Here is a 14,118-nt window from a genome sequence, read left to right as displayed (position 1 = left end):
CACTTCGACTGTAACGGATGCTCTTTTGACAACTGCATCAGCTCTTTCTTATATTCTTCTATTCTATTGTCTTATATTCCCCGGTGACCTGGAAACCATACCAATGTGACACTGTTATGTTCCGCTTTCTGTCGAGCTCTTTTCGGCATTTCTACACTAGCCTAGAGTCCACCTTAGGGCTTATGAGTGCCCCAATAGCTGCTTGGCTATCTGTGCATATATTGATTAATTTTAATTTGAAAGCCCTCATGTCTCTTCCTGAAATACAGGGGTATGGGAATATAAGGTAGTAAGATGTCAGATAAGATGTAGCGACAATTAAGAAAAGAACGATTTAATATCCAGAAATGGGTAAAACAATGCCCAACTTGCAGTATTTTAGCGTCTTAATCCTGCTGTCAATCGTCTTAATCTCCACCATTAGGATCAGTGAGTGATCATCACCGAGAAGCAGACCTTATCTCTTGCCATAACTACTAAAAATCTACCGACTTAATTCACTCCTGAATTCCAATGTAAATTCGCAGAAGTACTGTTTATTCTTTACTATACTTCGTTTAAAAAATTTATAACAAGCGTGGCTAGATCAGAACCTACTAAACTACTCAGTTCGAAGTGACTCCGACACCCGCTTAGCCCTCGAGGTCACAAACATTGTAGAACAATTTATTGAAATTCTAATGTTGCAAAGTTTAATTTAAGAATTGTATTTTGTACAACGTCTAGTATTACAGGATTTATTTTAGAATTTGTATTTGGTTAAAAAATACATAAAGTATAATTCTAGTTTATTAAGAAAGAAATAATAAATAAAGTGAATATATTACTACGGTAGTGTTCTGGTGAAAATTGTTCATGGTTGTGTGTAGTCCGAAGACGGCCATTCAAAGCTTTTAAAATACAATCAGAATGATAACCATATACGTATATCCGTGCATTAAAAAATCCTATGGTTTCTTGACACGATCCATCTCTTTTATTATGTTTACCCGTATAACCGAAAACCCGTTTTCAGAACCGAGCACCTCCTACCTCGGTACATTAAGTCTCGGAAAGGCGACAGTATATCTCCCATGTAACATTCCTTCAAAGGTAAAAGAAATCATTTGGCTTACGCGTAAGCATAAACAATCACTGTTTATTTCTCAATCTAGCACTAAATTTGTCTGCTGTTGCGACGGCAAATAAATTTCAGTTCCACCATGGCTTGTTGCCATATATCACTTTATCAGATTGAATACACAATGTAGCGGATGATTTAATCTATTTGAAATGTGACATCGGATTGGATTTTTTGTCGCTGTTCCGGGTTTGTTTCTATAAACGGTGGCGTAAAAGGGAAATAACCTTTGAACTAATGCTTTCGTTACAAATTTGTAAAATATTAGTGATCAAAATTAATTAGTTTAAAAGTAATGTAAAAGTAATGCATAAAATATGGAAAAATGTCCCCGAAGATTGGAAAGTGTACTAACAGTATACAGGGTGAGTCATAACTATTGGGACATAGACTAAGGATAGGTTATTTGACCAAAATATGGCTATTGGGCCAAATATGCCTTAATAAAATGTTGCTGAGAAAAAAGATACAGGGTATTAAAGTTAATTTTTGTTTTTCGTTTTTTGCTAATAGTTTCCCTGTATATTTATAAATTGCTATCAAAATAGGCACAGAGGCATAATCTTAGACAAGAAATAGTATTTTATTTACAATTTTACGTTTTGTCATAGAGGGCGCCACGTGGATCATTCCTAATGATCAAATTGAGTCTACACTTTTTCTGATGAAACTTTTTAGTAATTATTATTAGAAAATATGACGTAAACATCATTTTTACGTAAAATTGGTACTCTTGTTTAAACATGATAATTTCAACCGTTTTCGATAAAAACGCAGTTGAACTCCTTAGAGTCTTAAAAAAGGATTTCAAATATTATTTCATTTATGAAAAGTATGCTTTGGACTGTCAGATAATTGTTGTTGGTAAATGTCATTTGTTCAGAGTAAATTATTTTTGATGTGACAGTGTAGTGTAATGTTGCATTTTTTAAAAGTAATCATTACTTTTTTTGATTGAAATGCCTCGTCACAATCATTTTACTAATGAAGAAATGCGAGATATGATTTGCGTATACGCACAAGAAAATTTTTGCGATCGCTCGGCAGCCAGAAGGTATGGAATGTTATACGCAAACAGAAGGCAACCAAATCACAAAACTTTTGCAAGATTATATCGTAGTTTAGGTGAAACTGGGTCATTTCACACTAAAAATCGGGGTGGTCGACCGAAACAAATCACACCTAATCAAGAAGATGAACTTTTGGTTCGAGTAGATAAAAATCCTGAAATAAGTTTACGACATCTATCAGCAGCAACAGGAGTAAGTCAGTCGTCTATTGTTAGAATTCTAAAAAAAGAGAACCTCCATCCTTATCACTTCACTCCTGTTCAAAATTTACTTCCAACAGATCTTCCACGACGGTTACAGTTTTGCCAACGTATTCTGAATAAACATCGCAATGACAGACACTGTATAAAGAATATTATGTTCACCGACGAAGCAACTTTTACCAGACGAGGGGTTTTTAATTTTCGAAATAGTCATTATTGGGAAGAAGAAAACCCGCATGCTATTAAAGCTAGACATTTTCAGCATGAATTTAAATTGAATATTTCGTGTGGCATTATAAGCGACCAACTACTAGGGCCTTATGTTCTTCCTCCGAATTTAAATGGAGATTCTTATTTATTCTTTTTGGAAAATACTCAAAAGTATATTCGTTTACCAAATTCCCATCAGTAAACATGAGCACGTGTTGATATTCGCCGTCTCATTCGTCAAGAGGCTATAAAAATTAATTTATTACCGTAAGCGAGACATATTCTCATGTTACAGATCCTAACTTGCCATCATTTTAAATTCAAATTGTATCGTGTTGATTTTTAAGTTAATTATATTGTGTTATATTTATGTTATAGTTATTGTTAAGTTATTTACTGGTTGTGTTATTTTTTAGAGTTTAGTTTAATTGTGATATAATGATTAAATTTCAAGAAATTCTTACACTAACAGTTTCAAAAGTAAATATTTTTAAAAATCATATGATACATAGGTCGTACATGAGTACGATCCTGTTTGGCTTACACGTGGTTATGTTGACGATTGGGAATTTGTAGAATGAATAGGTTTAGTGATATTTTAGATGATCTGTCACTGGATGTAAGAAGAAAAATGTGGTTTATGCAGGATGGAGCGCCACCGCATTTTTCATTAGCTGTTAGAAATCATCTTAATGACGTATTTCCTTAACGATGGATTGGCAGAGGCAGTGATTTTCAATGGCCACCAAGAAGTCCTGAGTACAACCCGCTAGATTTTTATTTTTGGGGACATATGAAGTCCTTAGTTTATGCCAATGAAATTAATACACGAGACGAACTTTGGAGATACATTCAAAATGCAGCTAATCTTATAAGGGGGCAGAATAATATTTTTTTTAACGTCCGAAAATCCTTTATAAAAAGAATTAGAAAAGGCATAGAAATCGGAGGAGACCATGTAGAACATTTAGTTTGAGTTTTTGTGAGTTCTTTTAAGTTAAAGTGTGTTTAGTTTTGATTTATCGTCAAAACGGAAACCTTACGTTAGTTGCAATTTTGTTTATTAGTTTGGTATTTGATAGTGGAATTGTAAATAAAATACTATTTCTTGTCTAAGATTATGCCTCTGTGCCAATTTTGATAGCAATTTATAAATATACAGGGAAACTATTAGCAAAAAACGAAAAACAAAAATTCTTCACTCAATAGTTATGACTCACCCTGTATAAAAAAAAGAGATAGGATAGTGATGTACTACCTAGGATGGTCGTTGCTATGTCCGATGTTGTTATATAAGAATAATGACCGAACACACATTAGACGAAGCATAAACTGGATTTAGAATTGGCAGGAATATACAGGATCATTTACTTTAAAACAGATAACACAAAAAGCGCTGCAAGAGAAAAAGAAAGTATACCTGGCACTTCCTGACCTAAAAAACGCCTTCGATAAATTACCGCGACATAAACTGTGGAAAATCCTAAGAGGAAAAGGAGTGGAAAACAATAAAATATAATAAAAAAATTTCGGATATATAATATCAATACGATATACAACAAATAATTTTCATTACTTTCTTTTAGATTCAACCGGTACGTAACTGTATCCTAAATTAAAAAATAGTCGAAGAGAGAAGATAGACGAGTAAATAAAATATAAATACAATCGCTTCAAAGGGTAAATATAAAAGCAAAACTTTCGGCAAACTACAAATACATCATCCGCAAGTTTTATAGCCAGATAAACATTGGAAACATTCGAATTCCCAAGAAGAGAGTTTGTATGTATGGGTATATCTAGGTATAGAGATGAGCTTAATCGAATCACATTGATTCGGTTTTATTTAAATCGGCCAAAAAAATATAAATTGATATAAGGTTGAATGCTCGAATAAATGAACTTTGAAAAAATTTTTCGTCAAATTCGTCAAATTTCATCAAATTTGGGCTATCCAGCAAGCGCAGAATGTAATAGACATGAATTTAAACATAAATTGTACATAACAGTACACTAAAACAATTTTAAATAATTTTTAAACTGTTTGTCCTTGTTTTAGTGTAGTGTTATGTACAATTTATGTTTAAATTCATGTTTATTACATTCTGCGCTTGCTGGATAGTCCACATTTGACAAAATGCCCCTGATGATGCTGTAGAAAGCGAAAGTACTTGGGCAAGATTTGATTATTAAAATTGTGCTCGATATTTGCCTTTAATTTTTTCAAAGTTAAAAAAGTATAAATGTTATGATTTGGAATATCTCCTATTTCTATACCGCACAATCAATTATTACATATAATCATTTTATGCTCCTATACTCTCGCCAAACGTAAACTAGGTATGGGAGACTCAAGATGCAGCAAAGTTGTAATGGAGAGATCAACTCGTATTTAAGTTATATTAATCTCGATGTATACTTGCGTCTTTTCAAGTAGCGTCTTCGCCGCGGGTAAGCTGCGTGCGATCGCTGACGGTTACTCAGTAATACATGAGTTGTAATTAGGCAGTGCACACTCGAGCGGAGCCGCAGCGTGCAAGCTACTAACAAGAACAAGCAACTTGCACGCGGCGTGGGCTGGCATTACGCCAGTCACTTGAACACGGCTTCCACAACAATTCGGATGGCTTGACAGTCTGTGCTAGGATATCGGTGAATACACCGCGCGATGGATTTCAACGTGGATACAGAACTGTTTATTGTTGTTGTTAAAAACCTGTCTGCCATATGGGATACGACATCAGAATATTACCATGACAGGATTAAGAAGAGAGGAGCCAAATACTTCTTTTTTTTTTCTATTATATAAATAGGTACTCATTACATAATAATCCAATAGATATGGATTATTTGTTTAAATTATCCAACCGTAGCAGTTTGCAAGCATTTTATGATCTTTACCTGCTACGGGATCCTGCAAATCTCTCCGGGTCTATTTTAAAATCCCTGATTTTATTGCGGTGACGAGTTTGTACTATCTACGGGTGCATGTATGCTAATTGGGTGATAAGTTTACGGGTACCTTTCGTTTTCAGTATCCTTTTGGCGATATTACAGAATAGTACTGATCCGATATACGGATTACTAACAGCTTTTTTTAGCAATATTGTCGATACTCATGTTACTTAAAATTCCTAAATACCCATACCATAGTTACTTCGTTATATTTCCCCAGTTGCTTAACTAGTTGCAGTTACAAACTATAAACTTAGTTGTGGACTGTAGAGTATTGCATTAAGCAGGGGCAATAAATATTCTGGCTAAATTAAGACGTTTTGTTAGACACTGTTCAGAAGAATCTATTTCTAGTAATCTTGTTTGACAATGATTTCCAGGGCTACTGATAGTCGATTAATGGAATCATTAATCCAACTTCCTATTCCTTCAATACAATTGAGGACACCTCTAGTGATCAGGACAATTTCGTTTTCACAATTGTTTATGATTACATTAGCTAGAGTTCGAAATCGTGTTTTGCGGGCATAATTTCTAAGGGTATCTTTGTGGATCGCATTTTTCCTCCGCTAATGATCTCCAGATGTTAGTCAGACTGCCGGGTTTTATATACGGACTATATGCTATCCTAAAGACACTTTTTAGAACAATCCTCCTTACATTTTTATGTACAGAAGGAAAACCTAGCATTAACTCTAGAGCTGTCTTCTTCTTAGAGTACCGTCTCCCTACGGAGGTTGGCAATCATAATAGCTATTTTTAATTTTGAACTTGCTGCTCTAAACAAATCAATCGATCTGCATTGATACCAATCACGTAGATTCTTCAACCATAAGTTCTGCCTTTGGCCAACAGATCTTCTTCCTTGAATCTTTCCCTGTAGTATGAGTCTCAAAATTTCATATTTTGATCCCCTCATCATGTGGCCTAGGTAATCCAGTTTTCTGGTTTGTATAGTGGTGATTAGTTCTGTTTCTTTACCAACCCTCTCCAGTACTTCTCTATTTGTAATTCTAGCGCTGTAGTAGGGTACAATCTCATTGTAACTATTAGCGATCCCATGCTCGTTGAACGGTGTGCAACTCATTATTGATTTTTGTTGAGTTACACTAGAAAAATCAGTTACGATTTCAACATAAATATGTAATACCATGATCACAGAAAATGATCAAGCAAAACAACGAACTGTAATCTCCAGATAAGATCCAGAAGGAATAACATCTAAAACTGAATATTAATTGATTGCCAAATATATATTTCTGTGTTTTTGGCATGTATAAGATATATATTCAACTGACATTAATTCTTCTTCAGATCCTACTTTTTCGGTTCTTGAAATGTTATATTTTTCTTAGACAATTGTTAATTTTATACCATTAATATATAAACCGATGTTTGTTATCTGTTTCAGAATGTTCGAGAAAACACATATACACCAGTTCCAAAAAAATAGTTCCTCTTGAACCCACACCTCTATCTGGAAGTTAGACCGAACGCAATGTAATATTATCTTAGTCACGATTCATGCACCGGCTGCGATCCACAGAAAAGGAAGGAATGCGAAAGAAGGGAGAGACTGTACGTGTGATGCATTCCCAATCCTTACCTACAGCAGGCACAGTCTAAGGAACGTAGTGATGAACTGGCGGATTCTGCTTAGGGAAGTACAGATCCTCACTGGGGATCCATTTGGACGCATTTTCGATCATCGTCGGAAAAAGGCAATATATGATAAATATCAGGAAACTGAGAAGCAGTCGTTGAAAATAGCAAAAAGCTATCAAAAATCTTCGTAAATCGGTATAAAATTGCAATATGTAAACATCAACGATCAGTAAAAATAAAAATTATATTAAAACAACAATCATTATTTTTATCTCTCATAGAAAGAGAGAGAAAGGGAGAGAGAGAAAGAGAAACAGATGAGAGGGAGATACAGAGAGTACCATAGTCAATATCACGGAATACCTAAAAAGTATATTAACGACACTATTAGAAGCTATCACTGATCTCTTCCCGAAGGATCTACACATTTTGATGATAGATTTATACTCCCAATGTGACAACAACAACAAACAAAGAAGAAAAAATTAACCAATGTGAAGAAAATTTTATACTTCATCATAAGGCCTACGAAACTAAGAAGGATTATAGTATGAGGGACATACCAACCTATAGTTGTAGTTAGTTTAGTCACCGTAAAATCGCTCAACAATCAGTTATCTATTTTAACATTTTTTTAAAAATAGATACATCACTATATTCTAAAAACGATTTTTTTTTCAAGTATTTTAGTGATGTGCTGGCAATAATCTTCTCTTGCTTATGACCATCGTCAAATAAATCAATTTGAACTATTAAAACAATTTTTGGTGGAAAAAAAAATATATTTAAACATAATTTGCCCACATGTAAATATATAAATGACAATAGTGTTAGTGTCTAAAGTGCCTACCAAACATATCTAATACCAAAAAAATGTCCTAAAACCTGGAAAGGCCGCCTGAGCGACAAAGCAACATCCTCAGTTTCAATGCCCTCAGTCTGTCAAGGCTTTCCTCCACGTATACAGTGCTGTACAGATTTTGTCAAGGATTTGTCCCGGTTGTGGCATAAGAAAAGATATTGTAAAGTGCCCTAAAATATCTTTTTTGTGTAAACCAGCAATAAAGAAGTTTTGGTTCTCACTAGTTGCTTGGGACTCTTACGACACCTCAACATATCTTCACACACTCCGCATCACAGTGATAATTGGACAATAGTGCACAAATAATTATTTGGAAGACTTTTAAATAGTAAGTAGTATTTTAGATCAAGATTTTTGTTTTGTGTTATTGTATTTCTCTCTCTAGAAGAATCAACAAAAGAATGGAAGTATTGGAAGTATAAGTATTGGAAATCATCAAGACACGAAAGCTGCAATACCTGGGGCATGTTATGCGTAATGAGAGATACAACCTACTTCAATTGATTATACAAGGGAAAATCCAGGGCAAGAGAAGTGTAGGAAGAAGAAGAATCTTATGGTTGCGTAACTTGAGGGAATGGTACGGATGCACATCAATTGAACTATTCAGAGCAGCAGCATCTAAGATCAGAATAGCCATGATGATTGCCAACCTCCGTCGCGGAGATGGCACGTGAAGAAGAAGATTTTTCTCTCATTTAATAAATTATTGTACTTTTGGAATGTTTATTGAACCGTTATTGCTTGAGATTTGTCTAAATTACAGGTAAGTACTTATATTTGCATCCAGCACCTAATTCACCATCCTTTTATAAACGTTCTTCATGTTTGTCCTATGGTATGAATACTGGACTCAGAATACTAAACTGAAAATTTACAGAGCAGCAGTTAGACCAGTAATCACATATGATGCTAAAGTAATGTGCCTGACACAGAAAGATAAAGAAGGACTGAGAACATGATGTTAATTCATGTTAAGAAAATCACCAAATAGAGACCAGTATCACACAGACAACAAGGAAGACCGAAGGCGAGATGGGAAAACCACATAATTGCGTACCTTAAGAAGATGGGAGTCAGAAAATTTAAAATCGTAAGCAAAAACAGAAACAGAAACAGGACGCCAAGTCGAACTACTAATTGTAAAACCAAAATGTTAATGCGGACTGATTCCCCGCGACAAATGAATCGGAAGAGCCCAAAGAAGGCTCTCCGCTCCGCTAGGAGTGTAGACGCCAAGATGATGATGAATAATATAAGGCTACTACACGAAGCGACATAATGATAAGCAAAACTAGTATCCAGTAAGAAGAAATCTTTAAACCCACCATGAGAAACCCACCAATAAAGAAATACCTATAAGATGACAAGTGCTACAAGGATGAGTACTGTCCCCTTTACTTTTTAATGCGAGTTAAGAAGTCATGTTTATAGATTCACTAAAAGTTGTAAATGAAGGCATATCAATTAACGGAACACTAGTGAATAATCTCAGATCTGCAGACGATACGATACTTTTGGTGGACAGCAGAGAATGGCTGCAGATTTTGATTGATCGCACTACGCAGTACTGCGAGATTTATGGAATGGCTCAGAACACACCCTGAAGAAAAGAAAAATGAGCTACTTTGGTCACATAATAAGAACTGAAAAATATGAGTGGATGTAATTCGTTATACAAGGGAACGTGGAAAGAAAAAGTGAACCGTTTAGATGATGCACGTTGTGATTGAAAATTTTAAAACAGTGGAGCGGAAAAACAAACACCAATAGAACTCTTCAGAACTGCTGCAGACACAGTAAAAGGGGAAGTGATTAACGCCAATGTTCTTAAAGGATGAGGTACACTAAGAAGAAGTGAGTCTTCCACAGTTAAAAGTCCATCTCCAAGTGTATTGCCTCTCTTTCCCTAATGGAAATAATTTATTTATTTATCCCCATTGTCCTTCTTATAATATATCTAGAAGTTTGGTATTTTATCAAAGTCTGGATTTTAACACGTACCTACTAATGACAATGGTAATGAAGACAAATAAAATATATTGTTTATAAAGGAGAAACCAAGAATATACATTTGAGATAGCCTTTACATGTATATTTTACGAATTATATTAAAAACTGAGTACCTTAATAAAAAATGTCTACAGGCTAACTTCATCCCTGTAGCAGAGACATGCCAAAGGCGACTATACGAAGCAAACACTGATTTGCATATATTTTAGTCATGCACCAGATGTCGCTGACGACTGTGCAATTATTAAACCTAACGTCTGGCTCTCTTTACAGGTACGATGAAGTTTAATTCAATGAAACCAATTAGAATTTCAAGAATACGATATTCTGTGCTATGTCTGCGGATTCAGAAGTTGAAAACGATAGAATAAATTTGAAATATAAAAGATCTAATTAACAACACATTTGCATTATTGATTCTTTTAAACTTTGCGAGTTGATACAACAAACAGACGTGTGTATTTTTGCAAACTATCTGTAAAATAAAACGGTTATCATTTTATAATCCTTCTGTGTTAATTTGGATTAGTTTCGTAATAACCCAATATTAAGTTTTACAACACTGATCGACTAATCTTTGATTTATTGGTACAAAACGTTAGAGTAATAGATGAACTATACAATATTATTTGGAAAAACCTTGTGAAACATGTCTTTAAAACATATATATTTTACACTCATTTCCCATGGTTCCTAATATGATCGAATTTGCAGAGTACTAATGATTGACTTGACCTTCAAGAATTGAAAGTCGAGTCATACACATAAACACTGAATGAAAGAGTCGACGAAAGAGCAAGGTACATATTGAAATTCAAAATACTCACTTTCAGAGGTGGGAACAACATTTTAAGAGGACCTGTCAGGCGGTGGAATTATATTATATTGTACAAGGTATGCCTAGCATGTTAATAAGCCTTTGGTTCTATACTTGTGTGTCTATTCTAGCTTATTGACACAGTCATCGTAGTCTTATCCTGGCAAACAGGACAGTTGTTTTTGATAGTGTTTCACTTTACCACCTTTTCATGATTGTTGGTACTAAGTTGTTTATTATACAGAGCCATTTGCTACTTCTGTTGTAAAGCCACCCATTAAAGTATTCATATTTTTTAGGACATGACTTATAATTAGTAGACATCATGGTATTTCTATTGTATATTGTATTATATTGATATAAATCGTTCCGTTCGTTTACTATCTAGCTCACGTGTCAATTCAAATTTCTTATTACAATTATTATTGTAAATTTCTTGCATCTAATCAAAACGACTTACGACAATCTTAATTTAAAATAAGAAAAGCTGCAGGTCCTGACGATATTCTTGGAGAGCAAATTAAACGTTTTGGTATAAAAACTAAAGAATGGCTACAGGCACTCTGTAATAACTGCCTAGTAACTGATAGGAAGAACTTCCTCCCCATACTTCTCTTGTACATCTTTAAAATATATGAAAGACTGATTTAACATCGCCTCTCAGCTGCAATAGAGCCACATCTCGTACCAACAATAGGCTGGTTTTCAACAGAGGACTGAATATTCTGAACGATGTTGTTCTCTGCTTTGGGTTTCCCTTAAACATTGTCTTATACCGCTTTCCGATTTCTTATGATTTTAACCAGCTCATTTTCTTTGCTCATTCAGCGCAGATGTTCGGCGACGAATCACAGCGAGGATTGTCACTCTGGCCGGCCAATGACAAAGTGTTTTAGTAACTGCATTTGTATTGGCCTTCCGAGAGAAGATCGCTGCGGACATGCAACCAAGAAATGCATAAAAAGGCAGCGCATCTTCCGATCTGAATCAAGTTAGTCTACACCTTGATACCGGCCAGACCTATTTGGTTGAGTAGCCTTTTCGAGACACCTTCTTCGTTTTATTTCTCACCTGTGAAAACCTCATCGAACTGAGAAAACTTTACTTTGAAGAAGGTTCTACAGCTCTTTAAGTGTTTGAATAAACACGAGGTCTCACAAACAACAGAAAGTGACTGTTCGACTATCTTTGATGACTGAAAGCCATCAAGCAGTTCAAAGAGAACGCTTACTGGTCTGGGAGATAGGGATCCTCGAAATAGAGAAAAGACTAAGATTGCCTTGAAACTATTTCGGATAGTGTCGAACTGCCACAGCGTTCCAATAGACCACCGACGGTTAGAAGTAAATAAAAGCTCGAGTGGACTCCCCATAACTCTCCGAGAAAAAGAGGATGGAGTCGAAAAACCTTCGTTCCTCCTCCAGAGTGGCGGTCGGAAATCATCCTGAAACTCCAAATAATATGGAGGATGAACCGACTGTACGACATGGATCCCAACGTGGGGCGTCATGTTAAAAACTGGGAAGGAAGGACCTAAAACTACGGCTACTTATCCATTCCCACGGTGCCTAACTTCGACCAGTCCATTAGAAGTGCCCTCTGCGTATGTTCCATCTTTGGTGGAATATTGGTATTTCTCACATTATTGATAAAATAAAACAAAATTTTGAAAAGGTGGAAAATGTCCAGCCACGAGCTCGGTTTGCAGAACGGGAGCAGGGCCCCGATAACGGACTCCCAGGGTACAAGAGACCCGGAGTGGTGGAAGCTGGAGCAAGACTAGTCATGAATTGACTTCATTGTAGCGTTGGTTTTTGTGGTTTGTGTGTATTTCTTGTGTCTTGGATGTATCAGCTGTCCTGTTTTAGGCTTGTGCCTCTTCAGGACGTGTTTCCTTTGTGATGGGTGTGGCACTGGGATTTTTAAGGTGTCCACTGGTGTTGCGGTGTTTGTTGGTGGTTGTTGCTGCTCTAGCAAAAATCGTAGATATTTTGAGGCTGGACGATGTGCATCGGAATGCGCATTAGTCCACAACTAAGGCACGCGATGACAGTTCCAAGTTCGTGATATGAGTAGTCTAGGTATTCGTAACAATTGTCGAAACACTCACATGTCAGATACTTACTTCCAGCATGCGTAAACTAAAACTTCAGTTCAAATGAAGTTGCAGCAAGTATTTGCTGTAAAGAGATCAGAAAGAAAATTACTCTCTTTTGTAAATGGGGTAAAAATCGACAATAATTAACCACGTGCAAACATACTCATTTCAAAACCAGACAATACGAATTTGGATGGTAAACAACAATATCACCTGCCGGTCTAAGATTGTGTGGGAGTGGGAGCTGAGTAGGAGTACTCCTCGAAAGACAGATGGGGTGGGGAAGTTCACAAATCAACAAGCAACAACTTTCTCAATACACAGTGAGATTGTGCTGCAACTACTGCGTTTTCCAATTATGAGCCGTACATCATTGTGCCCAAGCCCAAGGGTTACAAGGTAGAGGGGAGGGGAAGTGTTGCCTAAATGATTCTTTAGAGAGCTGGTGAACGCTGAGTGATTTAGCATTGACATGGTATAAGAATACTACCAAGTCTGATAGCATTGCGCGTCCTAACTCGCTGAACAAAATGGACATGGAGGTCAAAAAGAAGGCGTAGAAATGAACTTAAAATAAGTAAGTAACTCTTCTGAGTCTACAATTTATAAGAAACATGGTCAGCCAATAAGGGACCTACAGGCAAACAATCACGGTAGTAAGGCAGCTTCGGTAGAACTTACTATTGTTATAAGACGGATTGATATTCCCTAGATGCAAGAGCCCTAGGTATATTAGAGACAAATAAAGTCTATCTCTACATAGCTACCTCGAATGTAAGAAGAAAGAGATGCTAAATATAGAAATACTTGTTGTCGGCTGAGAGGGTATATACTTATCTTAGATCTACAGATCTCTTATAATAGTTCCTCGCCTCTATCTTTTCTCCTTCATAAGGATGTAGTGGCGTCATGTAATTTCTTTGACTATTTCTGTCCAATAATCTCTCTCCTGTGCGTCTTATTTTGCTTCGGAGAATGAGTAACCAGTCATGTGCTTTTTATTTGGTACAATCATCATGCTGGAGATCTTCCTCTGGATTTTTTGCTCGCTCTATGCACGTTTCGTGCCTCCTCTTTTTCTAGTTATATGTCCAATATTATAATAGTTAACGGAAGCTGTATAATAAGCCAAGTGGCTGTAGTACGACCCATATATAAAAAAGAA

The 14,118-nt window shown here is 35.8% G+C and overlaps 1 protein-coding gene and 2 long non-coding RNA genes across 5 annotated transcripts in view; 1 reads left to right on the top strand and 2 right to left on the bottom strand.

Annotated features, from left to right (window-relative positions):
• The window catches only part of LOC140434367 (uncharacterized), a 1,119,986-nt gene that overhangs the window by 848,807 nt on the left and 257,061 nt on the right, over nucleotides 1-14,118 (bottom strand). The gene's annotated exons all lie outside the window — the stretch shown is intronic.
• The window catches only part of abd-A (abdominal A), a 228,070-nt gene that overhangs the window by 34,809 nt on the left and 179,143 nt on the right, over nucleotides 1-14,118 (bottom strand). The window lies entirely within an intron of this gene.
• LOC140434368 (uncharacterized) overlaps nucleotides 1-14,118 on the top strand; it is a 237,591-nt gene that overhangs the window by 208,913 nt on the left and 14,560 nt on the right. The window contains exons 2-3 of one of the 2 annotated variants that reach the window (XR_011950048.1): nucleotides 6,970-8,353; nucleotides 8,411-8,709. This is a non-coding gene — a long non-coding RNA (uncharacterized lncRNA). Of the gene's footprint in view, nucleotides 1-6,969; nucleotides 8,354-8,410; nucleotides 8,710-14,118 lie in introns of those variants that run through there. The other variant, XR_011950049.1, reaches the window with a different exon arrangement.

This window comes from Diabrotica undecimpunctata, chromosome 2 (genome assembly GCF_040954645.1).
Source record: "Diabrotica undecimpunctata isolate CICGRU chromosome 2, icDiaUnde3, whole genome shotgun sequence".
NCBI lineage: Eukaryota > Metazoa > Arthropoda > Insecta > Coleoptera > Chrysomelidae > Diabrotica > Diabrotica undecimpunctata.
This window is presented reverse-complemented; position numbering and strand designations above follow the sequence as displayed.